Source organism: Zosterops lateralis, assembly GCF_965231275.1.
Source record: "Zosterops lateralis genome assembly, chromosome: 2".
Classification (NCBI taxonomy): domain Eukaryota; kingdom Metazoa; phylum Chordata; class Aves; order Passeriformes; family Zosteropidae; genus Zosterops; species Zosterops lateralis.
This window is the reverse complement of record NC_139763.1, coordinates 74,806,625-74,830,610: the sequence shown is the minus strand read 5'-3', so window position 1 is coordinate 74,830,610 and position 23,986 is coordinate 74,806,625. Positions and strand designations below refer to the sequence as shown.

Here is a 23,986-nt window from a genome sequence, read left to right as displayed (position 1 = left end):
GACCGCCGCTCCCGGAGCTGGGAGCGCCCGCTGCCTGGGCTGCTGCCCCTCCCCCCCCCGGCGCCGCGGCCGCCCGCTCCCCCCCCGCCCCCGAACGCCGGCGCTGCCGCTGCTTTTGCCGGTTTCTCGGAGCCGTGGCCGGGTGGAGCAGAGCCGCGTGGCCCCCCTCCCCCTCCCCCCGCCGCGGCAGCACCCCACGGCGCTGTGGAGCCCCTTCCCCACCCCCCGCGGCACGGCCGGGGCGCCCCTGCCCCAGCCCGCCCCCCTGCAGCCCCCGCGCGGCGTGGACGGGGTTTCTGTTCCCCCCCTAATGCCGTGCGGCGTGGCCCCTACCCCGGCGCCGCCCCCCCACCAGCTGCTGCCGATGCCGATCGGAACATGGGCCCCACAGCCCCCTCCCACGGGGGGAGCCCCGCCGGCACCGCCCCCGCCCTACCCCCCACTCGGGAACACGGTGTCCCCAACTGCACCTCCTTTGGGGAATGCTTTTCCAAGCTTCCAACGGCCACAGCCGCCCGTGCCACAGGCAGGCTGGGAGCCACCCCCAGCTTACAACTGGGAATCTGAGACGTGCTGCAAAGCGGCAGCTGTCCCAGGACCCGCAGCTGAGGCTGCGGCTGGGGTCCGAGAGGGAGAGAAGCAGGAGCTCGGGGGTGCAAACACAGGCGGGGTGCCCACAGTTACTCCGGTGACATACCGAAGGAGCAGGGGGCAGGGAACCACGGTAGCCACCTGGAAAGCGTTGTCACAGATGCTTGTTAAAGACCTCATGAAGGCATTAAAGGAGTATGGGCGAAATAGCCCTTACTTTGAAGGCATGTTGTTTACTTCCTTTGGTGGAATCACAGTTGTCCCTTCTGATTTGAGGCAGATTTTCAAGTGCCTCTCAAGCAAAATGGAGTTTGAGCTATGGGAGGTCACTTGGGGAAAACTGCTGAAAGCTGCACTGCCAGGTTTGCTGGAGGATCCAACCACAGCGACTGACAATGCGGGCAATCCTATTACCCTAAACCACCTCTTAGGTGAAGGTGATTGGAAAGCAGCCTCAGATCAGGCCACTAACATTCCCCAAAATGTCCTAGAGTTTGTAGCTAATCAAGCATGCAAAGCCTTTCTGAAAATGCAACCAGATGGCCCCTCACAATATTACTTAGACATTTTTCAGGAACCACAAGAACCCTATGTCAAGTTTGTGGAGCGAGTTGCATCAGCTGTGGAACAGCAGTTTGCTGGAGAAGAGGGACAGAAACAAGTGATTCAGCAGTTGGCTTTCTCTCATGCGAACGAGGAGTGCACTGCTGTAATAAATCTGATACCCAGAGAACCAGGCTCGACACCTCCTCTCAAGGAGATGCTGCAAGCCGTGAGTGCCGTCGTCCCACGCTGCAGAAAACCAGCCCTTAGAGAGGGAAAATCACGCCAGAAAATCACCGCTGCTGCTGTGGAGACACCTAAAACACCAGAACCACACAAGAAGAACGCTCCTGCACGAGCTAACAGCCAGTGTTTTCTGTGTGGAAAAAGCGGTCACTGGATCAATCAGTGTCCAATGAAGGGACAATTTGACAATTTCTTAAAACAGCAAAGGGAACATGAGGGGAGGGAGAACAAAAGGAACACCAGGGGGTCAAAAAACTGATTGGGGAGCGCGGGACTGCCCAGCGTGAGGACCCCAATCGGGCAGCCCAAATAACCCAAAAAGAAAAAAGGTCACCTAAATCAGATTTGTCTCTCTCTTCACAGGACCTGACAAAACAAGGGAAACCGAGGCACATAGTATTGCCTGAGCCATCAGGATCCTTGACAACAAAGGACAGGTATGAGCCCTTTCGGCTCCAGTTGGCTGAGCCTCTTCACCTGCAGGACAGTCAGTGGCAAACAGCCATGGTCTCAAAGGAACCCGGCACGTGGCACATGGTGGAGACAAAATTTGTGGTCATTGGGGACTGTAAGTTCACCCCCTCAGACATACAGATCGCCCCTGGGACAATCACAACTGACCCAGAGAGATTTGTTGTGTGGCTCCGCAGTGAAAACCCACCCACCTTCCTACCAAAAGGGCAAATTATTGCCCAGGCCATCCCTGCAGTACAAGGACTTGCAGTAAAAGCAAGTCCAGAGGAAAGTGCCACAGAGAGTGGCAAAGGAGAAAGCGACAAAGACACCACTGTCGCTGTGGTAAAAAAGATAGGCTCAAACAGGCCAAAAGATTTCTGTAAGCTTTCTATGGGTGGGGAATCCAAACTCCTTCAAGGAGCTTGGGACACAGCTGCTGATGTGACGGTCGTCCCAGAAAGGATGTGGCCATCACATTGGGAACTGCAGGACATTGCCAAACATGTAAATGGTATTGGAGGCTTGCAATTAGCCAAGCAGTCAAAAAAGGCAGTGACAATTGAAGGGCCAAACGGGCAAATGCCCACGCTATGCCCATTCGTTTTGGATTTTGACGAACCTCTGTGGGGAAGAGATTTGATGTCCCAATGGGGAGTCACAATTAACATTCCTGACCCTCCAAAGGTTTTTCGGGCAGTGGTCACTGAGGAGCGCCCTATACAGAAACTGAATTGGCTGTCAGATGAACCAGTCTGGATAGAGCAGTGGCCACTTTCTAAACAAAAGTTAAAGGCGCTCAATGAGCTTGTGGAAGAACAGCTGAAAAAGGGCCACATTGAAGAGACCACTTCACCGTGGAACTCTCCAGTGTTTGTCATTCAGAAAGCCGATAAGACCAGGTGGAGGCTCCTACACGACCTCCGCAAAATTAATGAGGTAATTGAGGACATGGGATCCCTGCAACCAGGTTTTGAACTACAGGAATCCAAAATTCAAAAGACGCCACCCTGGAAATACCTAGGGCTGGAAATTGGGAAGAGGACTATTGTTCCTCAAAAATTGGAAATCAAGACCCAAATTCAGACCCTTGCAGATGTCCATCAGCTGTGTGGAGCTTTGAATTGGGTGAGACCTTGGCTGGGTCTTTCTACCAAAGACCTGGCCCCCCTTTTCAATTTGTTAAAAGGGGGAGCTGAACTGAGTTCACCCAGGGCCCTCACCCCAGAGGCAAAGATTGCACTGGATAACATTCAACACACATTGTCCACCAGACAGGCCAACAGATGTAAACCTGACCTGCCTTTTCATTTCATCATCTTAGGAAAGCTGCCACATCTCCATGGGATGATTTTCCAGTGGAACAACAAAACCCTCAAAAAATCAAGAAAGGTCCAAGGCAAAGAAGATCCTCTCTCTGTTATAGAGTGGGTCTTTCTGAGCCACCACAGGACCAAAAGAATGACAAAGCCACAAGAATTGATGGCTGACCTGATCCGGAAAGCCAGAGTTCGCCTTAGGGAACTGTCTGGTTGTGACTTTGAGTGCATTCACATGCCAATCAAATTAAAATCGGGTCAAATTACAAAAGCAATGTTAGAGCATCTGCTTCAAGAGAATGAAGCACTGCAGTTTGCCCTAGATAACTACCCTGGTCAAATTTCTATTCATCGGCCTGCCCACAAAATTTTCAATTCGGATGCCCAATTTCGATTGGAGTTAAAAAGTGTCCAAAGCAAGGAGCCTCTTAAGGCTCTAACCGTCTTCACTGACGCGTCCGGAAAGTCCCACAAATCAGTTATGACTTGGGGGGACCCTCTCACCCAGAGGTGGGAATCAGAGGTGGTTGAGGTGGAAGGATCACCTCAGGTTGCCGAGCTGGCCGCAGTCGTTAGAGCATTTGAGACGTTCCCTGGACCTTTCAATTTGGTAACAGATTCAAGTTATGTTGCAGGGATAGTTTCTAGAGCAGAACATTCTGTGCTGCAGGAGGTTTCCAACGTCACTCTGTTTAAGTTGCTTTCCAAGCTGGTCAAACTGATTTCCCACAGGAAGCAACCCTTTTATGTGATGCACACCAGGTCACACACAGAGCTCCCAGGTTTCATAGCAGAGGGAAACAGGAGAGCCGATGCTCTCGCTGCCCCTGTGGAGGTGGCCCCTCTGCCAAACCGTTTTGAGCAAGCCAGAATCAGTCATCAGCTTCACCATCAAAACGCGCCAGGTCTGGTCAGGCAGTTTAACTTAACCCGTGACCAGGCCAAAGCGATTGTGACTGGCTGTCCGCAATGTCACAGGTATGCCATCTCATCCATGCCCACAGGCGTGAATCCCCGTGGTTTGTCCAGTTGTGAAGTGTGGCAGACAGACGTCACGCACTTTGTCCCCTTTGGGAGGCAGAAATACGTGCACGTCTCTGTGGACACGTTCTCAGGAGCTGTTTTTGCTTCTGCCCACACAGGGGAGAAGGCTGGGGATGCTATCAAGCATCTCATCCAGGCTTTCTCTGTCCTGGGCATCCCAAAGTCCCTGAAAACAGACAATGGTCCAGCATACAGGTCCAAAGAATTCTGCAGTTTCCTGCAGCAATGGGGGGTGGAACACAAGACTGGGATCCCCCACTCTCCGACAGGTCAGGCGATTGTAGAAAGGACTCATCAGAACCTCAAGAGAGTCCTCAGCCAGCAGCAACCGATCCTCAAGATTGAGCCACCGTCTGTAAGACTAGCCCGTGCCTTGTTCACGTTGAATTTTCTTAACTGTTCCTTTGAAACCATGAACCTGCCGGTGACAATGCACTTCCGTGGGAGCTCACAGTTGGAGCCCCGGGAAAGGCCAAAGGTCCTTGTCAAGGATCCAGAAACTTTGAGGATACAGGGTCCCCATGATTTGGTCACCTGGGGGCGCGGGTACGCCTGCGTCTCCACTCCCACCGGTTTGCGGTGGATCCCCTCCAGAAATGTGAGACCCCATGTCCCCAAGGCTTCAGAAACGAAAGTACCCCAGGTCACTGTGGCCTCCTGGAGAAGGAGGAAAAAGGAGGAAGAGGAAGCGGGCCCAGAGGCAAATCCTCCCAGCCCAATTACTCTTCCCTCCTGGGTTTTCTGTCATGAAAAGGAAGCAGAAGAGCTGTTTCCTCCAGCTGAATGTTTTCAGTGGTTGTTTTACTAACCCCTTTTTTCTGAGTTCTATCATCTAAGGCTGAGAACATCAAAACATCAATCCAGCAGCTGCGAGGAATGGTCGATTCCATCAAGCAAGAAACAGGGGACTGGTTTGACAACCTCTTCAAAGGTGTTGGACTCTCTAACATTGCCAGCTTGTGGATCAAAACCGGACTGTTGTTCCTGTTCATCATTTTAATTGTAGCCATTGCTTCTGGTTTGGTCAAAAGCCTGATCATGAATGCAATTTTCCCCACTACTACCCCCTCAGTGCATTCAGTGACACCTGCCATCGAATTCCCACCAGACTCTGACTCCAGCAGCGAGTGTGACTCAGATATATACACTCCAGACCAGTGACACAAATAAAAGAAAAAGGGGGAGGTGTGGGGGTGCTGAAATTGTATCATAGGGTTTTTTTAGTTGTAAGTTTGATGTGATTTGGACTTTAACCCTAGCCAAGTAAAGTTCTTGTCTTGGATTGTTCTTATCAGAAGTTGATAAGAGTTACTAAGGCAACCTAATCCTCTGCCCAGAGTTTCGGTCATCCTATTGTATTTTCCCCCATCACATTGTATTCTCCCCCACATGCCCATCATACCCCAGACCCCAAAACCTTCAGGAGAGGTGTCTGACAGTGATTGGTGGATCTCCCAGGACCACATCCCAAATTCACCCTGTTTTACATAAAAAAAATCAGAAATATATTTTTTAAAAAATACTGAACTATATTGTACTCTTCTGGCCCTACGGTCAAAATCTTATGGTAACCTGGGAAAATTCAGTTGTGTCACAAGAAATTAGGATTTGGCCGGCATGCAGGAAGCGATGTGACCGACCTTGCACAGGGATCCTCCCTGATATCTACACTAGGCAGGCAGTCTGCTTTCCTGCATGTCCTTGGGAACCATCATTTCTCACAGTTATAACTTCAGGGCATAAATGTATCATAAGGACAATCATGGAGTATCAGGCTCTGATTCTGTCTACTTGAGCAATCAATACATTTTTAAGGACGCAGTGTTTGCAGTTCAGACACAGTCTGTGAAGTTAATTTTTAAAGATACAGTACTGTTTACATAAGAGAACTAAATGTTAACATTTCCATGGTAGGTGAGATCCTTGGTGCCCCCACTGACTGGAGAGAATATTGCAATGTATTCCTTGAACTGGAACTCCATCCTTTCATCTCCTTCCAGGCATCATCTCAGGAGAACTCATGCAACATATTTACTTTATAAGAAGAATAGCTGTTCAACCATAAGTTAAAATTTGCTAAACAAAAACATGGTCAGATGCTTGGGACACCACGTTTGCTGCTCTTGTAATCTAGTTTTCATTACTTCTCTGGATCTTTGTGCACACTCGAAATATCTGGAAAACAGGAATTGTAAACTTTTAAAGTGAAAAGCAAAAGAAAAAAAAATAAGATGCATCCAAACTTAGTGCTTTTTTTGTTTTACAAACACCACTTGTCTGTGAGTCAATTTGCTGATCTGTATGACATTTACATAAATATTTACCCAAATCACCAGGGGCTGTGAATCTTCATGAATCATTGTTGGTGAACACTTTGTAATCTTTGCATGAAGTGTAGCACATGCATTAAGAGAATGGATCTAATTAATTGCAGAAGATGAATGAAAACAATAGATTAAAAAAACCCAAACATATCACCTTTTTTATTTTAAATTTATTTAATTTTTTTCTCTTATAAATGGAAATCTTTCTTTTTCACACAAACATAATATGGTTGGCACACATCTTGGTGATGATTAGGACACAGTTTCAGCATATTTGAGTTTGTTCCCTTTTATTAAGAGAAAAAAGCAGGTCTTGCTAGCATACAGTATTTGAAATTCATGTCCACCAGAATTATATAAATTAAAATATTATAACATTAAATGCTCTTAATTCATATATGGGCAAAGTCTTTTCTGACAAAATTCTTTGCTTCAAGAAATGGGTAAACTAAATGAGCATACTGGCTGCTTCACTTAGCTGTCATCTTTCTAAAGGCTCTGTGAGTAAGCCTGACACACTTCATCTCTCATGTTACCATCATCTACATGCTTCTGTTAGTGTCTCCCATGTTAAATTTTATGGCATCTTCAGTCAAAAATACAAGTGAGGCGAAGTGTGGGACTGGAAATTAACAAAATAACTAGGAGATTGATTTGAAAAATTGTCCTGAAGCTTGTGTGCACACAGCCCTAGTTGATATAATATCAGTGCATGAGAGCCATATATTTCACCACCTCAGGACAATCTGTATTTAATGCTTGTCCTAAGCCAGGCACAAAGAATTGCCAGGTGACAAGAAGCGCCTCAAAAGGGGCAAGTGAGGAAATTTGATAACAGCCTGAGAAGCTTGTCATTTATGGAGAGAGTAGTTTATGTCATACTGAGTGAAAACTAGTGGGGTTGATAATCTGAACTACAGATTTTGAAAATTGAGCTAAGAAAGTTCCTTACGTAAATAGGGAGAGTTTTCCTATTCCTTCCTTATCCTTTTTATACTACAACTTTTAAGATTATTCCAGCAGTACTAGGATTGTTAGGTAAAATACAGTCTTTCTCTTGTCGATTTTAGGTCAAAGAATACAAGCGTAGCTAAAGTATTTCTGCCATCTCTATATTATCACAAAATGAAAAATGTTACTTGCTAAAAAGGAAACAAATTAATACTACAAAACCATTAACTAAAATCTAACTCCTTAAGGTGCATTTAATAGTGCTTGGGTGGCACATTGTCTGAGAAAAGTGCTAGGTGGTGTCAAAATAGTTAGGCTCTTCACAAGGACACAACACATGTCCTTGTTATCAATTTTTTCTTTATCAGTAATTTCTGTAACAGCAAGAGCTTCTATCCAAAATAATAAGGGACTTGAGCTTTTGATTTTTCACCAATATCTGAGTGAGGTAGGTTGTTATCTGGCTTTTCTGCTGCTTCTGTCACCTTCTTTCCAATGCTAAATTAATCATGCAGGTGACCTTGCTGGTTTTTATTAAGCACAGCAGGCTGTATGAGCTATTGCTGGAAAAGTGTGACATTGCTCAACTAGTGGGGTCCTACATCTATTTTTTTCTAATATGGTTTCACTGCCACTTGTAAGTACAGGCTATATTTCTGCTGTCATGCACAGTTTCTTTCATTTGCTGTAAATTAAAAATAATTATGCTGTTAAAAGGAAAGTACAGCTTGATAAAATATTTTGTAACTGCTTATAAACAAAAAAGCTTTTTACAAAATGCTGGGTTGCCTCAACTTTCCATGAAACAATGATGCTGAACATAGGAATCATAGTAACCTGGGTAGCTTCCATACCAACATAGAGCAAATGTTTACATCAAACTGAAATTTGACAACAAGGGTCTCAAAAAAATTCAGACAAATCTGAAATGGCACTGCATGACTACAGTACAGCCATTTACCACTGCATGATTCCAGAGAATGGGCACGAGGCCATCTGGAAACTCCAAATATATTGGTGTGATCCCCTAAATTTGCCACAACAGTAAGGGGACAAGTCAATAAGGCTTTCTAGTTCACAATTTGAATTCCTTAATATTTGCGAACAAGAGCATGTCATCTGGGAAAGTAAGGCTACTTGTGTAGCAGAGCTCTGGCTTTTCATGCTCATGATTCATCTTGCATTATTATGAATGAATTGTCTTACATATCTCTGTTTCTAGATTTATTTTGGGAAGCATAACCGAACTCTGCTCCTGAAGCCCCTGAAAAGACCCCCAGTTTAGAATTTATTCTGTTCAGACATTTGCAGACCGGCAGTGGATCCTCTGGCCTGGTGCTAGAGAAGTTTCTGACAGGCACAGGACCTAAGAGCAAGGATCTGGTGTGTTGGGGGTGAGCATCGTTGTGATATAGTAATTAGAAACACTGCTGTAATGCAAAAGATGAGAGAAAGGACTACTTTTCTAGTTGCATTGATGCATGGAATTAAGCTTGAAAGATTACTTCAATGGCAAGGATGATGCAAATAAGAGATGAGGTGGTAAAGGTGTAGTCTGATACCGACCATTCACTTGTTGCACTGAGCGTCGGACTTCATTTGCTGATGGAGCACACAGCTGCAGGGGAGGCTGCTGGGACCTCCTCCATCCCTGTCACTCCATTAGCTCTGCAGGACACAGCACCTGCCAGCCAGGGACATCAGGCATGCTGATGGCAGGTGGAAGAGAGACTACAGAGCTCTATCTAGGAGGAGAATTAAACGCCAGTCTGCTTTGCCTTAAGACATGAACCGTGTTTCCTAGTCATTAAATGTTTAACACAACCACCCAAGTATTTTCACCATACTTCTTGAGTGTGACAGTTGATTATGGGATCAAAATTACTGAAAAGGGAGATTCAGAAGAAATTAAACCATGTCCCTGAAACAGGCATGCAGAAAGCTATTTTCAAATTAGGCATAGAGAACATTTAGAAAAATAGGTTAATTAGCATTTTCAAAAGACTTCTAAAAACATGAGAACTACTGGCTAATGTTGGGATGCCAGTGTGGCCTGACAGGCTGCTTACAGCTTCAAAGGAACATCTGGAGAGATGCATGAAGCAGTAAGGATGAATGAAACACAGACTACTTGCCTATTGGCAGTAGATACTGCACTGGGCAACTTTAAATGATTCTGAGGATGCTGCAGACAAGAGCTGTTATTCTCCTAGAGGGGAGAGCTATATAAATAGAACGACATGCCTATGAGCCCCATTAGCTGACTTTAAACTTTGAAGATCAAAAGCCTTCAGGATATAGTGCTGGGGAAGAAAGGATACTGATCTCCTTGACAGGAGATGGGATGGGATATGGAGGAAGGATACTGAGTACTGGTTCGATGAGTACCCCCCCATCTAGCCGGGACCTTAACGCCTTGGAGATGTTTCCAGCTTTCCTGCAGGACCTTATCCGTACCACGGTGGCCGGACTCCCCTGAAGGGCAGACAGGTATCGCCTTTCCCTGGCAAGAGCTGGGCCAGCGGGGTGGGGAGAAGGTCTGGAAGTCCAGGGATGAGCGGCGCATCCCGCGCTGGGGGCCAGGGACCGAATGCGGGCGGCGCGGAGAGAGCGCCCCGGCGGGTCCCCGGCGCCTTCCCCTCCCTGCGGGGCGGGTTCGAGCCCCGCCGCAGCCTCCCCCCGCGCTCGCCGGTAGGCGGCACCGCCGCCCGCCTTCCTCCGCCTCCTCCTCCTCCTCCTCACCTTCGCCGGGTGACCCAGATCGCGTCGCGTCGCTGGCGGCGGCTCCGTGTCCCTCCCGGCTGGAAGGAGGGCTGGGGACGGCGGGGATGGAGCGGCGCGGAGCGGTGAGTGCGCGGCGGCGGCGGCCCCCAGGGTCGCTTAGCGACGGGAAGGCGGCTCCGGGCATCGCATGGCAGCTCCCTGCGCCGCTTCCCTCCCCCGCTCACCGCCCGCCGGTGGGAGAGAAGTTTTGCCCCTCTGAATGCGGGACGCTTTTTGAAAGGACCTTGCGGCGTAAGGAAATTTGTAGACTGAGTGACTTGCGCTTTTGGGGCATTTGTAGTTAATTTTAATTTTTTTTTTATTTATTATTTTTTTCTGAGAGCCCCATCGTTTATAATTGCACGGGAGGAGGCGGGCGCTGGGCGGCCGCCAGGCGCAGGGCTCTGCGGCTCCGCAGTGGGCTCTGCGCCCTGCCCTGTCCTGTCCTGTCCTGTCCTGCCCTGCTCGGCCCCTGCCCTGCCCCGCCCATCCCTGCCCTGCCCAGCCCTGCCCCTGCCCTGCCTTGCCCCTGCCCTGCCCATCCCTGCCCTGCCCTGCCCTGCCCTGCCCTGCCCCTGCCCTGCCCTGCCCTGCCCCTGCCCTGCCCAGCCCTGCCCTGCCCTGCCCAGCCCTGCCCCTGCCCAGCCCTGCCCCTGCCCTGCCCTGCCCAGCCCTGCCCCTGCCTCTGTGCACCTCAGCTACACCAGCCTGTGCACAGGAGAATGAGGAGTTCTTCTTTCCATAGCACTCTCTTCTTGCCCACCTCCCCTTCATCCCCCCACATGGTCATTGTGTATTGAAGTTACACTTGCTCCGAGTTTATTCCAGGATTGATGTCTTCAATGTTTTTCCTTTGTCCTCACCATTTCTGGTTTTCGTACAGTTTCCTTTAAAATGGCAAAAAGAGGGTAGAGAAAGTGTATGTCAGAATGAGGGCTGTGGGGGAGAGGGATAAACAACACCTTTGTCCCAATTCAATCAACTCAACAGTCAGATCACAACAAGCTGGGGTTTTTTTGTGACAAAGGCATTTGAAACAAAGAAGCCATTTTAGAAACTGAAAGAAATTTATTTTGTGGCTTGCATGCTTTAGTAAATCCAGGTTTTCATTCTTTTCTGCTGCCTCCCTGGCCCCCCTCCTCCACTCCCCGTTATTCTAATTTATCCTCAAATGAAATAGAATAGAATAGAAAAAATAGCATTTCTAAAATCCCACATCATCCCTGTGCTCTACAATAAGCTTACTGATTGCCTTCTGTTCCAATCGTTTTATTGCACATTTTTAAAGAATGTTATTTTGTACTCATAGGCCGATGAATAGTTGAATCAGTTGAGTGTGATAAGAGCATCTCATCTCCCTGGGAACAGAACAGCAAAAGCCTCATTATGTGTAGTAATTTGATAGGTGTTGCATACTTACATCTATTTATCAAAGTGCAGGTTCAGATGAGACTTACTGATTGATTCTTAGGAAAGCCTGCTTTTCTCTGACTGTCTTAAAAAATGTGGGCCACGGTATTGCCAAGCTGAACAGGTGGAGTTAGATCTAGAATACCCTTTGACTTGTTCAGTTCTCATAATTTGCGTATCATTTTGAGAAATATTTCAACTAAAACTAATGCAAAACTACATTTGCTGCAGCAAATGACTTATCATCAAGGCTAATAGAAGCTTGGAGACAGGAAGCCTATGATTTTTCAAGAGTGAAATCATGTGACAGCATCAGATGCTGTATATATCACTCTAAACAGAAAATGGGCAGAAGATGATTCCGGGAAAGCAGCAAACAATGGAAAAATCGTGCGATGGAGTAGCATCTGTTAACTTTCCTACTGGCTCACTGATACACAGTAAAACATGTTCTGCTGATATGAAAACCTGCTGTGGCTGAGCGCATAACCAAAGTGTGTATGAACCCTTAGCCAGCTCAAGTTCTGAGACAGGGCTTTATTAACCATGGGACAGCATCACATTCGCTTCACTGACATGTTTGAACCCAAGAATTTCCTGTGATCAAACATCTCCCTGTCGCTCTTGACAGGGAATTGCAGCCCCCTGAGCTAAGCTATACTTAAGTGGTAAACTTCAAGGCTGTTGAATTATTTTGTTATCTATCATCTTCCCTGCACAAACAGACTTGCTGCTGGCTGCAGAGAAAATGCTGTTGCACAAATGTTGGCATTTGTAGGGCTGCAGACTGCTGCTAGTATTTAAATAATCTTGTATTTTAAAGTTAAGCTGTGATCAGCTATAAACCAATTTTTATGTTCAGTTGTACAGCCAGGGCATTATAACTATACAGAGCCAGGCAAGCTTTATTTTTCCCAAGGGGTCATTTGAAGTGTTAGCAGAAAATTGCAAGAAGAACAAGCTTGGGTTGCCTGGAGATCAAATCTTGTTGGATTTAATGCCCTCTGGCTCATAAGACTACATTTTAATTTTTTCTTATGAACATCTGCTCAGCTTTCTTGATTGGAAAGCTTCTTTCATTTGACATTCTTTTTTAATCCTTTGCTTGGTAATGCAGGGCAAAAGACTGCATGAAATATGTTACTCTTTGAATACAAGCCTTGGGAAGGAGGCCTGAAAAGTAAACTCTATAGGAGAGCTTACTGGAATACTGAGAAGGGAATGCAGGTGGTAAGATTCCAAACAGGCAAGAAGGATAAAGTAAGGAAAAATAAAATGAGAGATGAGACTGATGTAAAAAGACGTGAAGAATGTTTGCAGTCGTGCAGGAGTGTGGCTGTGGTTCAGGCTTAGCATCCTCAGCATCCATCTAACATGATACGGGCTCAACTGCCTAACTGAGCTCGAGTGCTAAGCTGTGCTGTACCACAGGATTTGCCAAGCCTAGCTGGAGGTGGAAATGTTACTTGTTCCTGCCAGGCAGTGGAAAGGGAAGTATGACAGCAGAACCTGTGGGAGCAGCTTCTTGAGTCACTGCTTAGTGGTACGTGGATCTGTGTGAGCACTCCTTTTCAAGGCAAAGGAAGTATTTTGGGGGCAAACTGACCTGTCTGACTTGCCTTGAGACACATTATGGATATGTTTACACTAGTAATTTGGCTTGCGTCCAGCTTAAGTATCTGACACATCCTCCAAAGACCTTCTCTGGTTGCCTTGCAGTGGTTCAGGTTCAGAGCAGTCTGGCTGCAAGAGACCTGAACTATCCCATTGAAACTATACCAGGACTTCGCATTGGGAGTGTTGCCTTTCAATTACTGAGCCTCTCATGAAAGATGTTGGTTTCTTTAAAGTACCTCCCTGCTCTAGTCTAGTGAGCAGTTCTCATTCACTTCAGCATAAAACCAATGAAGAGCCCCACACCAACTTCATCAGCTTCAAGTGTTTCTGGCAGTTTGTTCTGAAGTGTAGTGTCCTACTCCTCTGCAAAGTCTGAGCAAACATTTCTCAGCTTACTGTTACTTCTCAGTTAAGAGGCCCTTCAAGAGGATAGTTTCTAATCCTTCCAATAGTTAAAGTAGCTGAGTGGAGTGGAGGAGTTTGGCATAGTGTTTTTACCTCATCCTAATTTGTCTGCAGATCTGCAGGCTGAGCACTCCATTCTAGTTCAGACAGATACAGCCACAGACATCAAAAGGAGCCTGGGGAACAGAAGTATAGGAGCAAACAGTTGACAATATAAGCAGGTGAAATTGCAACATGTTAGAGCAAAGTTAGGAGGTGCAGCAGTGGTCCTCAGGACTGTGTCTATAGGAAACTGTGTGCCTGTGAGTTCTTCTGTCTCTGGTAGGAAATTATTTCACAGGCATTTTTAGTCTAAATATAGATGTCTACACTAATGTTTTCCAGGCAAATCGCCTGGCTTTTGTTCTTCACCTTTCTTTGTGGAATAGTCTTGGAGCACCTGAAAATAAATAGGTGAAAATGTTTTGGGAGGATACCACCTACAACCTGGTATTCAGCCCCAAGGACCTGGTTGGAGCTACTCCAGCATCTGTATAGGGTGTTTTGTTTAAAAGCAAACTGTCTTTCTCCATCCTATGCAGTTTCAATTTCAAGTGCTTGGCAGCAGCATTTCTGTTTGTCTATGCTCTGCACTGATGTAGCTGTAGCTTCTGTAATAGCTATGTATTTTACTTTTCTAGGGAAGGATACTCAAATAAACTAAGGAACAAGACCAAACCCAAAACAATTAGTTATACAAAGTCCCGTCTCCACAGCTCTGTTATCATCCTTCAAACTTGGCCATGGTTAACCAATGTTTTCTGATGGTACATAAGAAGGAAAGGCAGTTTCTGCAAAGAAAGCTTGTTTAGGACTCTGTACAGCTGGTTGTCAATTTCACAGACATAGGAGTTATTCCTTTATATATATATATTCACCACCTGCCATTTAAGGCCCTATTGTATGTCTGTGCCCATGCCAAAAGTGAATCAGTAAGTGTCCTAGTACCCCAAAACTGATACTATTATACTTGCTCAACTGAGCAAGGATTTCTGTGGCTAGTTACAGATTGCACTAATGATTGAAAGAAATTTTCTAATTATTTTTATTACTTCTTTTTTTTTAGTAGTCTTATTCATATATTTAAAAAATAGAATTACATCGCACATTTCATTATCTTCCAGGATGACTTGAATGTTGAGACTCGTCCATGGCGTAGCAACGATTTGTTACTACACTGATCATACTTGCACAGTCATGTTGTGTGCAGTAAAATTTGGGCCCCTTAGTACAAAGCTGTCCTGTGGTCATGGAAAATACAGTCCTCTTCTGGTAGGCAGTTATAAGAGCAAGTCTCTTATTCCTTCTCCCACTCTGCTCTCACAAAGCCATATCCATATCAACATTGGCTTGGATGTGTGCCATCAAACACATGTTCCTCTGAAACACTAAAATCAATGTGGGGTTTGTTAATTTTGGGCTTGCTAGGCCCTCACACTGTCAGTGTTAAAGCAGCCTGAGGAGAACAGATGGGTTGAAGGAGGAAAAAAGGAGTTCTTGCTGAACTGAGTGAGGAAGGGAAAGAAATGGTGCTCCCAGAAGGTGACATGGAAAACAGGATATACCATAAGCACAAATTAGAAAAAGGCCACACAACCTACTCCCCACTTTCTCAAGTAGGACTACAACAGTATCTCCAATGGTCTGAGACAGTGATGTTCTTCTTTGAACCTCGTTTGTCCTGACCAACGTGTGCTATTTTGTACAGTTACTATCTCAAGGAAGAGATCAGTCATACTACTGAATTATTATGGATGTATCTGCTGCAAGGGTTCTGGAAACTTGTTTATTGTAATTCCTTTTAGTTTTTCTATCAGTTTACACTTACAAGGTTAAGAGTAAGACTATAAGAAATAAAAGTATGCTAACTTTTCCAAGTAGAAAGAGACACTGAAGGAAGAAGATTTTCAGTGTTGCAGTGTGTTAAGAATAAATTCTTTGTAGCAATCCTGTCAATCATGCTGTCCTAGTCTGTATTCCTCTTGGCTCCACTTTGTTCCTCTTCCCCCTCGGTAATGTTGTTGCAGGAACAGTTTTCAATGGTCTTCATGTTTCTTTTTTCTCTTTTCTTCCCACATGGTCTTCTCCCATATTTCCAGTTTTCTACTATCAATTCTTTGCCAGCATCCTTTTCTGTCTGAGAGTGGGCACCCAAAAGAAATTAAAGGTCTGGTTGAACCAAGAAGGAAGTGGCAGACGGAGGAAGAGCCCCATAGCACCTCGCACTTCCCTTATCACTCACTTTTTTTTCCTGCTTGGTTGAGAAAATAGATTTTGTGCAGTTACCACATAAGAATGGTTCCTACACCATGCTTTAAAGTGTGTTTCATAAGTCTTGCTTAACGGCTGGTGTAAGTTCATTGACCTTCAAACCATTCTTTCCCATCTTTACCTTTTGCAAATCTTCATTGCCTTTTCCTCTTATTTTGTCAGTGTGGTGTTTGTGTTGATTTAGCCCTCATTTTTATGAATGCCCTTGGCTCCAAAGTCCATCATACCTTTCTTTCCCCACTGCTTATAGAAGCAGTGTTTGACTTTGATGCTCCTTAGAGGTATTTTAAGCTACAGAAGGGTGAAGGGAGTCTTAGTGTGGTAATTTTTACAGTTGTTCACAGCTCTTGTTAATAGAAATAAAAATTTAGTAAGATACTTATGACTCTTCCAAGTTGAGCTGATACTGGCTGGTACATAGGCCTGTCTGGAAAACAGATTTGGATAGATGTCCTGGAGTGATTTTTTTGGGGGGATGTTTTATTGGTTTGGGGGAGGGGGGTTGTTTTGTTTTTGTTTGGGGTTTTTTTTTGGTTTTGTTTTTGGTTTTTTGGGGGTTTTTTTGCATTGTCGTTCAAAATTTTTCCTTAAAGAAGGGCTTAAACCTGGTTCAACCAGAGCATGGAGTTTGCAATACATATTAAAGAAACTTTAGAAAGTCTCTCGTTTCTGTGATAAAACAGATGGTTTCTTCCACTTCTCCTCACTTCAGACATTGGTATAACCAGAGCAATCTACCCTGCACATGTCCTTCTGGGCAGCAAATGCATAACCAGAGCTTCCAACAAGGTCATGTACTTGGAGTTGTCCTGATTTCCTACCTCCTGGGATGCAGAACATCTCATTGAGCAGCAGCCAGGAGATTAAATTGTAGGCCATGAAGTTTGCAGAATAACTGCAGTGGAATTTTAGATCCTCCTATCTGCTGAATAAGTTTGTTCCTCTTTTATTGTGGTCCCCCTGTAGGCTGCAGGACTGCAGGCAGCAAACAGCTGGTGCATAACACTTACTATAGGATGCTTATGGTGTCACAAGTGTGGTGCTTCATGACATCTTCTAACTGGCTGACAGCATGGGAGGTCATTATTCTTGAATCCTGTCTTAGTAAAATTGCAGAAAGAAATGCAGAAACTCTCATGGATCCTACTTGCTCTACTCCTGCATGTCTGTCTCTCAGAGCTCTGTGGAAAAGTTGCCAAAGTAATCTGATTAAATGATGGGAAAATAGCACTACATGGAACAATTTCTGTTAGATCAGTATGAATTGTGTCTGATCTTCACCAAATTCCTGCATAAATAAATTGATTTATTCTGCTCTAGCTCGAAAGCTGAGTTTGGCTTTTGTCCTGACACCTCTGGTATCCTTAAATTTTTAGGGGGAAGAGTCAGTCAACAAACTAAATCTCACTCCTTAGTTTTACATGCTTTCAGACTGCTACTTGGTGTGAGGTTGTATTAATCTCATGGCTGAGTAAACTCTGCTTGGTCCCAGAACATATAATAGATATTGGAAATGTGGGGGAATGGATAGAACAAGACTCTCTGGTGTAAATCTATTAACATTGCAGATCTGTAGGTAACCTGTTGACAAAATGATGTTTCTTCCCCACAAACTACTGTTTGTTAGGAATTGATTGGACTCTAAAGCAAATCTAGACTTCAGTTAATTTTGATGGCAAGGGAATACTTCATCTTTGCATTTTAACTTGCACCCTCCACTCATCTCTAGGCAATGGAGTGGAAACCAAGAAGGGAGGGAGAGCAAAAGCACATCAGCCATTCACTTTTAGAAATAGTATTTTTGTTTTTTTTTTTTTTCCCTGAGACTTCTGCAGTAATTAGTCTGGGAGGTAGCCAGAAAGCCTCTTTGGATTTTATGCATCTAGCCTTGTAGGATTTATTCTAAACTTGAAGGATTTTTGCTACGAAGTGTGATGTTTTATTTAGAACACACTTCCTTGCAATACAAGCTGTCGTACAGTGTGTCTGGCAACAGAGCAAGTGGGCCAGAAACATTCCACTGCAAACCATGTAGACACATGTGAGCCACCCTGATGAAGCTGCTGTTCTCCTGGGTGAACTCATGAGTGGTCAAGTGGAAGTTCATGAGAAGTGACTGAAAATTATGCATTTTTATAATGTATAAAGGGGGGGGGTGGAGGAAGTTGCTATACTTTGAAGACTGTTTTCAAGCTTGAGAACTCCATTTTTAGCTGATATGTCATTTTACTCAGTGCCCTTCTGGATAAAATACACTTTCCTCAATATGTAGAGTGAGCTTAAGGACGGACACATTATAGACAGAGACAAGACTTGGGTACTTTAATTCCTTTTGAATGTAGGCATCTGATTACATCTCTAGAAATTTGTGGTATTCTGGGTTGTGGAGAGCTTCCTCTAGTTTTACCTTTGTATTTACTATTAGAAATAGACTTTTTATTAGAAATAGAATTATTAGTACCCAGTAAAGTCTTCACCTGAAGTGACTTCATTTAGTTTTGTCCTTTCTTTCCATCTTTCAACATTGTAATAGAGCAGAGCTAATAGAAATTGAAAAAAGTAGATGAGTGTCCCAGTTCTGCATGCAAAGTGTGTCCAGATGCATGAACATTTCCTTTGTTGGATTTCTGGGAGTTAGTTTGCTTTGAACAGTCAGGTAGAGAACCCCAGCCTTTTTCTTTTAAAGGGCAGAGATCTACAATGAAAGGTGGAGATGCTTCTACGATGCTGAATTCTGGTTTGATGTTACTTTCATCAAACTCTGGGTTGTCACTGAGCCAAAATCTGCAGAGGAATTACAGCATGTAGGCTGAATTGAGTGGTGTTAGAGGTAGCTTGCCATGTGAGATTTGACAAGTAAGTTCTCTTGAACCCAAATGCAATCCTACATGACTGTCTCTTAGGAGAATTGTAAGACCCTCTTGATCCTTCCTGATACTCGTAATGCTTTGAAGAGGCAGTAATGGACTGAAATGCCAAGTTAGAACTACAAAATTGGAGACTTTCAAAGCACTATTCTGTAGCTTGAGAGAAGCTGGGGGTTTTGTGCCCTCTGACTCCCCAACTCTGCTGTGATTTTAACTTTTTATTCAGGGCTCTTTTTTCTTTTTATTACTTAATTGTGTGGTATGTGCTTATGCTCACAGAACTGAAGTTCTGTTAAATTTTACTTCATATCTAGCCTTGCCCTCACTCTCCTAGTGAAATACAGAAATGTAAAATGTCAATGTGTGATGGAGATTAGAAGTGGAAATAATCTTATTACCTGTGACAGTGTGACTGAAGTCAAGTCTTGCTTATTAGGGTCATCAATCAAGTGTGACATTTTGTTCCAAGTTTTTCCTCTAAAGAATGCTTGACATTGAGTACAGCCTCATCTTGGGCACATAGAAATGAAAATACCCTTCTGTACTGAGATGGGAAACTGAACTCACACAAAACAGGCATCCACTTTTGATCTCTAAGGTGTCTCCTGCCAGCAGCTGTATCCATTGGAGTTAGTCAAAGCCACTTCTGAGCCAACACAAAACTTTTGAGCTGCATGGAACAGGTGACCTGTTCTTGAGACCTTTTCTGGCAATAGAGCTGTTTCCCAGGATGAATTGGAGAGGTCTGAGCAATGTTGTTGCTGTAACATTCAAAGACCCATAAATGATTATGCAGTTATTGAGATGAAGATCCCCTGGTTTTACTAGTTTGTTTAATACACTTGAAGTGATTTTTATGCCACTTTTGGGCATGAGTGCAAGATGGAAGATGCAAGTAGATATGTGTCTATTCCATGGGATAGCTGGATAAACAATACTTGCTTAGAATTAGAATGGCTTGACCCCAAGCAGGGGTCCTAGAGCTGTTGGGGTTTTATTTGTATTTGAGGTTTGTGTGTGTTGTTTTTGTCATTGGCATGACTCTTGTAGACTCTCATTCTTGAATTGTAGGACCATAATATGACTTGTTTATGGTCAAATTTCATGGTGGAGGCTTTTGGTGGGAGTGGTGAGAAGAGATGAGAAAGGGAATGATTTTGTTCTGTCCTAAAGCTAAGATATCTCTTGGGAAACATTGCAAAGTATATTGAGAGATGAGTAGCTCTTAAACTGATAAAATAGCAGGCATTTGGACACCCTGTCAGTAGTATCTCTATATCACTATAGTACTAAGAGTATTTGGGTATAATGCAGGATATTTGAGATCAGCCTGTGAGAGTGACTGCAGGGAAGCAGAGAATCAAAGCCTGGAAGGGATCTCAGAGTATCTGTAGCCCAACCTCCTACCCTCCTACCCATAGGGTCAGCTTTGAGGTTGGGCTTCTCAAGGCTTCATTTGTTTGGGGCTTGAAACCTCAAAGTGTCTCTGAGCAACCTGCACCATTGCCTGACTGTCCTCTTGGGAAAAAGATTTTGCTTTGTATCCAGGCTTTACCTCTCCTGTTTAAGTTTTTGCCTGTTGTTTTTCCCCTTCTTGTCCTGCACTGCTGTAAAGACTCCATCTCTTGACTTTTCAGTGACATCCCCATAGGCACTGGATGTGCTGTTATGTCCATCCAAAGCTGTCCCTGCCTGGAGCTGAACAAATTTGTCTCCACCAGCCTCAGCCCCATCATGCCAATGGCCTCTGCTTAACTGTCTTACATTTGTTGGTGTCTTTTGTGTATTGCTGGGGCCCCAAACTAGGCAGTGGCTAAATATGGCCCAGAGTGCTGAGTAGAGGAAGATAATCTCTTCCCTCAATCTACTTACTGGCTCTGCTCTGTTCATGTAGCCCAGAGTGCTGTTGTCTGTTTTTGCCTCCTGCTGGCTTCCAGCCAGCTTGCTGTACTCCAGGACCTCAAGGGACATTTCATAATGTGTATCCACTGTTCTTCCCCTTTCCAATTCTAGTTATCTCAGATTGGTGTTTGAGATACAGAAACTCTAACATTCCCATCAGCAAAAGAAAAAGGAATATACAGTAGCAAAACACTTGGTGACATAAGGCTCAAGCCTACTGTCCCTCAGAAATAAATAAATGTAGGGTTTTGAAGTGAATGAGAAGTAGATGCCAACCCAGGATACCACTGGAAAGAGAAGTGGCAACCTGAAATTGACATCACGATGGTGACATTCAGAAGAATGTACTTTAAAACATGCTTTAAACTGCAACAACTAAACTTGAAAATATATCACTTGGTTTTTTGGGGGGTTTTTTTGTTTGGTTTTTTTTTTTTTTTTTTTTTTTGTGTGTGTGTGTGGTTTTTTTGTTTTGTTTTGGTTTTGGTTTTGGTTTTTTTTGTTTGTTTTTGTTTTTGTTTTGTTTTGTTTTGTTTTTTCGTTTTTGGGGGTTTTTTTGGGTTTTTTTGTAATCTAATGATCCACATAAACAAAGTATTGTATCCAGCCTGTTCGCATTAATGTTTATGATTTTTTTTTCTTCAGCACACCTATTCTTTCTTTATAATTGGAATATACATTTAAAAGTGTTTGCAATATACCAGGTTGCAAATACCCATTAGCTTGCAAAACAAAGATTGTGAAGGGAGCTACCTTGGGTTTATATTTTATTCTGAAAGTATGATGATTTATATTAAATAACACAACTTCGCCCTGCAGCTGTATCTGCAGCTTTATTGAAGACAAACAAAGCAAACCCTCAGCTTTAGATAAAGAGGTGACATTTAAGGCTTACTCTTGATTTCTTTAAGCCTCCAGCAACTGTTAACCTTTCAGATTGATGCATGTTTTGCTATATGACTAAAAAGATCATAGAGTCACAAGAAATTCAAATAGTTGATGTTTATTTAAGGAAAGCTTCATTTATATTTTGAGACAGATCTTGCAATAGTTTTGCTGTTGTATGCAATTATAGTAGTACTGCTTCTCTTCCAAGGAAAGCTGTGGTTAGTTTTAGGAGGGGAAGCTGCTGTCTAGTTTAAAATAAACTGGATGAAACAATTGGCAGTGAATGGGTATGTGGGTGTGTTATTGGAGGGAGTAGGAAGCTGCTTTGTGGAAGTGATGTGGTATGGGATAAAATCCTCCAAGCTGAGAACATGGGCATGTGGGAAACCCAAACTTCATCCTCACCCCATCATTCTCAATATAGAGCCTTTTAGAACATGAATGAGTCTTTTCATGTCAAAGAGCAAACTTCAAACATTGAGTCTAGGGGCTTTCTGTAGTTGTAGGTTCAAGCTACTTCTAGGGAGATAATGGCAGATTGCTAACAAATTCAAATCTATTTGTCATTAGACTTGTATCAGCTGCATGACTTAAAATCAGGAAAAGCTGAAAAACTAACTACAGAAGAAAAGTGTTTTGAGGGTTCCTCAGTGAGAAAATGTGCGTATAGCATAAAGCTGGAACATTTTCTAAAGCTGTAAAAAACCCCACAGCTACAAGTTCACATGAATAAAACCATGTAAAAACACAAATTCCGGCTCTGAGCAGTGGATGGATGCTGTGGCCAGCTGGCTGCTCCCCAGCACCTGCTGGCTCTGGGTGTCGTGCTGTCAAGTCTTAAGAATTTTGTATTTCAGTCTCTCCAAATCCATAACTGCTGTCAACTTCTCAACTGAATTGTGTCATTGTTGTGCCCTTTCTTTTAACAGATTCATGCACATTTATTACCAAGATTATCACTTGTAGATGAGAATCTTTTTCTCATCTGTCTTTCTTGCCTACAAGTGGACCTTGAAAGCCTTCCTGATCTGCAGACATCCAATTTGCTGAGGAAGGTCTTTCCTAAATAAAATAGGAGGCTGGAAGTCAAGTCCTTCTCCCTAAATAAAAATGAGTATGTGACTTCTTTGTTTGGATTGGGTTTTTTTCTAAGCACACGTAATGGCAAATGAGATTTTTGTAAATTCTGAATTGTTGATGGAACATATCATCCTAAGCGAGGGCTGTTCTTCCTGTTCACTGAGATGCGATAGCAACCTCGCTGGAAGTAAAGTTCCACGTATGAGAAATCTACTACATTTTGAGATAAAAAGGGATTGGCAGAAATTAGGTCTTCTGTACCTACAAGTTTATGAGTTGTTGATCTTAGTTGTAAATTGTGGAAATAATCTTTTTTAAGAGTTTAAATACTGTTTTCTTCACAGAAAATCTTTACTGAGCTCCTCTAGAGGATCACTTATGGAGGTATATGGAAACAGAGAATTCTGCCCTCCAGTCCTACTTGTTTAAGGATGACTGTAAATTCTCACCTGATTCAGCTTCTCGGTTTATCCTGGATGTAAATAGGTTAATGCCATCTGTGTGTCCACAGAAGTGAACTGTTGCAAGAACCACAGAGAATAGTGCTGATTTCTATCCCTGTAATTAGAAGATTACAGCATTTAGAAAGGCTGCCATACACAAAAATTAAACCTTTTACCTTATGAACCAAGAGAGCAGCATAGATTCCCTATACTTTTGTTTGAGCTGGAAGTCTTACCTCTTGCCTTAAAGCCCTCTTGGTAATGGAGTCAGGTGGGATTTGGTTGCTTTGTGCCTCTGTGGAATAAATTGCTTTTGAGGCCATGGCCTTCCCCTATGGACCCAGTTATTAGCTGGGCCTGTACTGTAGGGAACTGGTTGTTGAACTTGCAGGATGGACTTTTTCTTTCCATGCTGAAGGGCTTTGATATTGACTTCTATAGCATCAGGTCGTCAGCTGTAAAGTTTCTTTCTATAGACTTCCCCACACACATTTTAATTAAAAGGGAAGGAGCAAGCAAATTTTATTCTTGTAATTTCAAGTGTGGGCTTTTGAAGACATTCAAAATAGGCACTTTTAAACACTTGTCATGCTTGTTGTGTCACTTAGTTTTTCTTTTTTTTTTTTTTAATCAACTATTAGCTTCCTGCATAGAAGACAAGGGTCTCTGAACAGCTACAGTGATGCTCTAATTTTTAATGAGCATTGAAAACAGATTTATAATTTATAATTGGCTGGAGCTGGTAACTATTCTTGAAGAGACAGTATCTTGAAGTTCCTACCATGCCATGCTTGTATGAGCCATTTCTGGAGTTGGGGCAAGTGGAATTT

At 43.8% G+C, this 23,986-nt stretch overlaps 1 protein-coding gene across 3 annotated transcripts in view; it reads left to right on the top strand.

Moving 5' to 3' along the window:
- The first annotated feature begins 10,226 nt into the window (after positions 1–10,226).
- The window catches only part of ELMOD1 (ELMO domain containing 1), a 42,425-nt gene continuing 28,665 nt past the window's right edge, over positions 10,227–23,986 (top strand). For 2 of the 3 annotated variants that reach the window (XM_083855147.1, XM_083855151.1), the window contains exon 1: positions 10,227–10,317. The gene's annotated coding sequence lies outside the window, so the exon portion shown is untranslated. Of the gene's footprint in view, positions 10,318–11,543; positions 11,636–23,986 lie in introns of all 3 variants that reach the window. The other variant, XM_083855148.1, reaches the window with a different exon arrangement.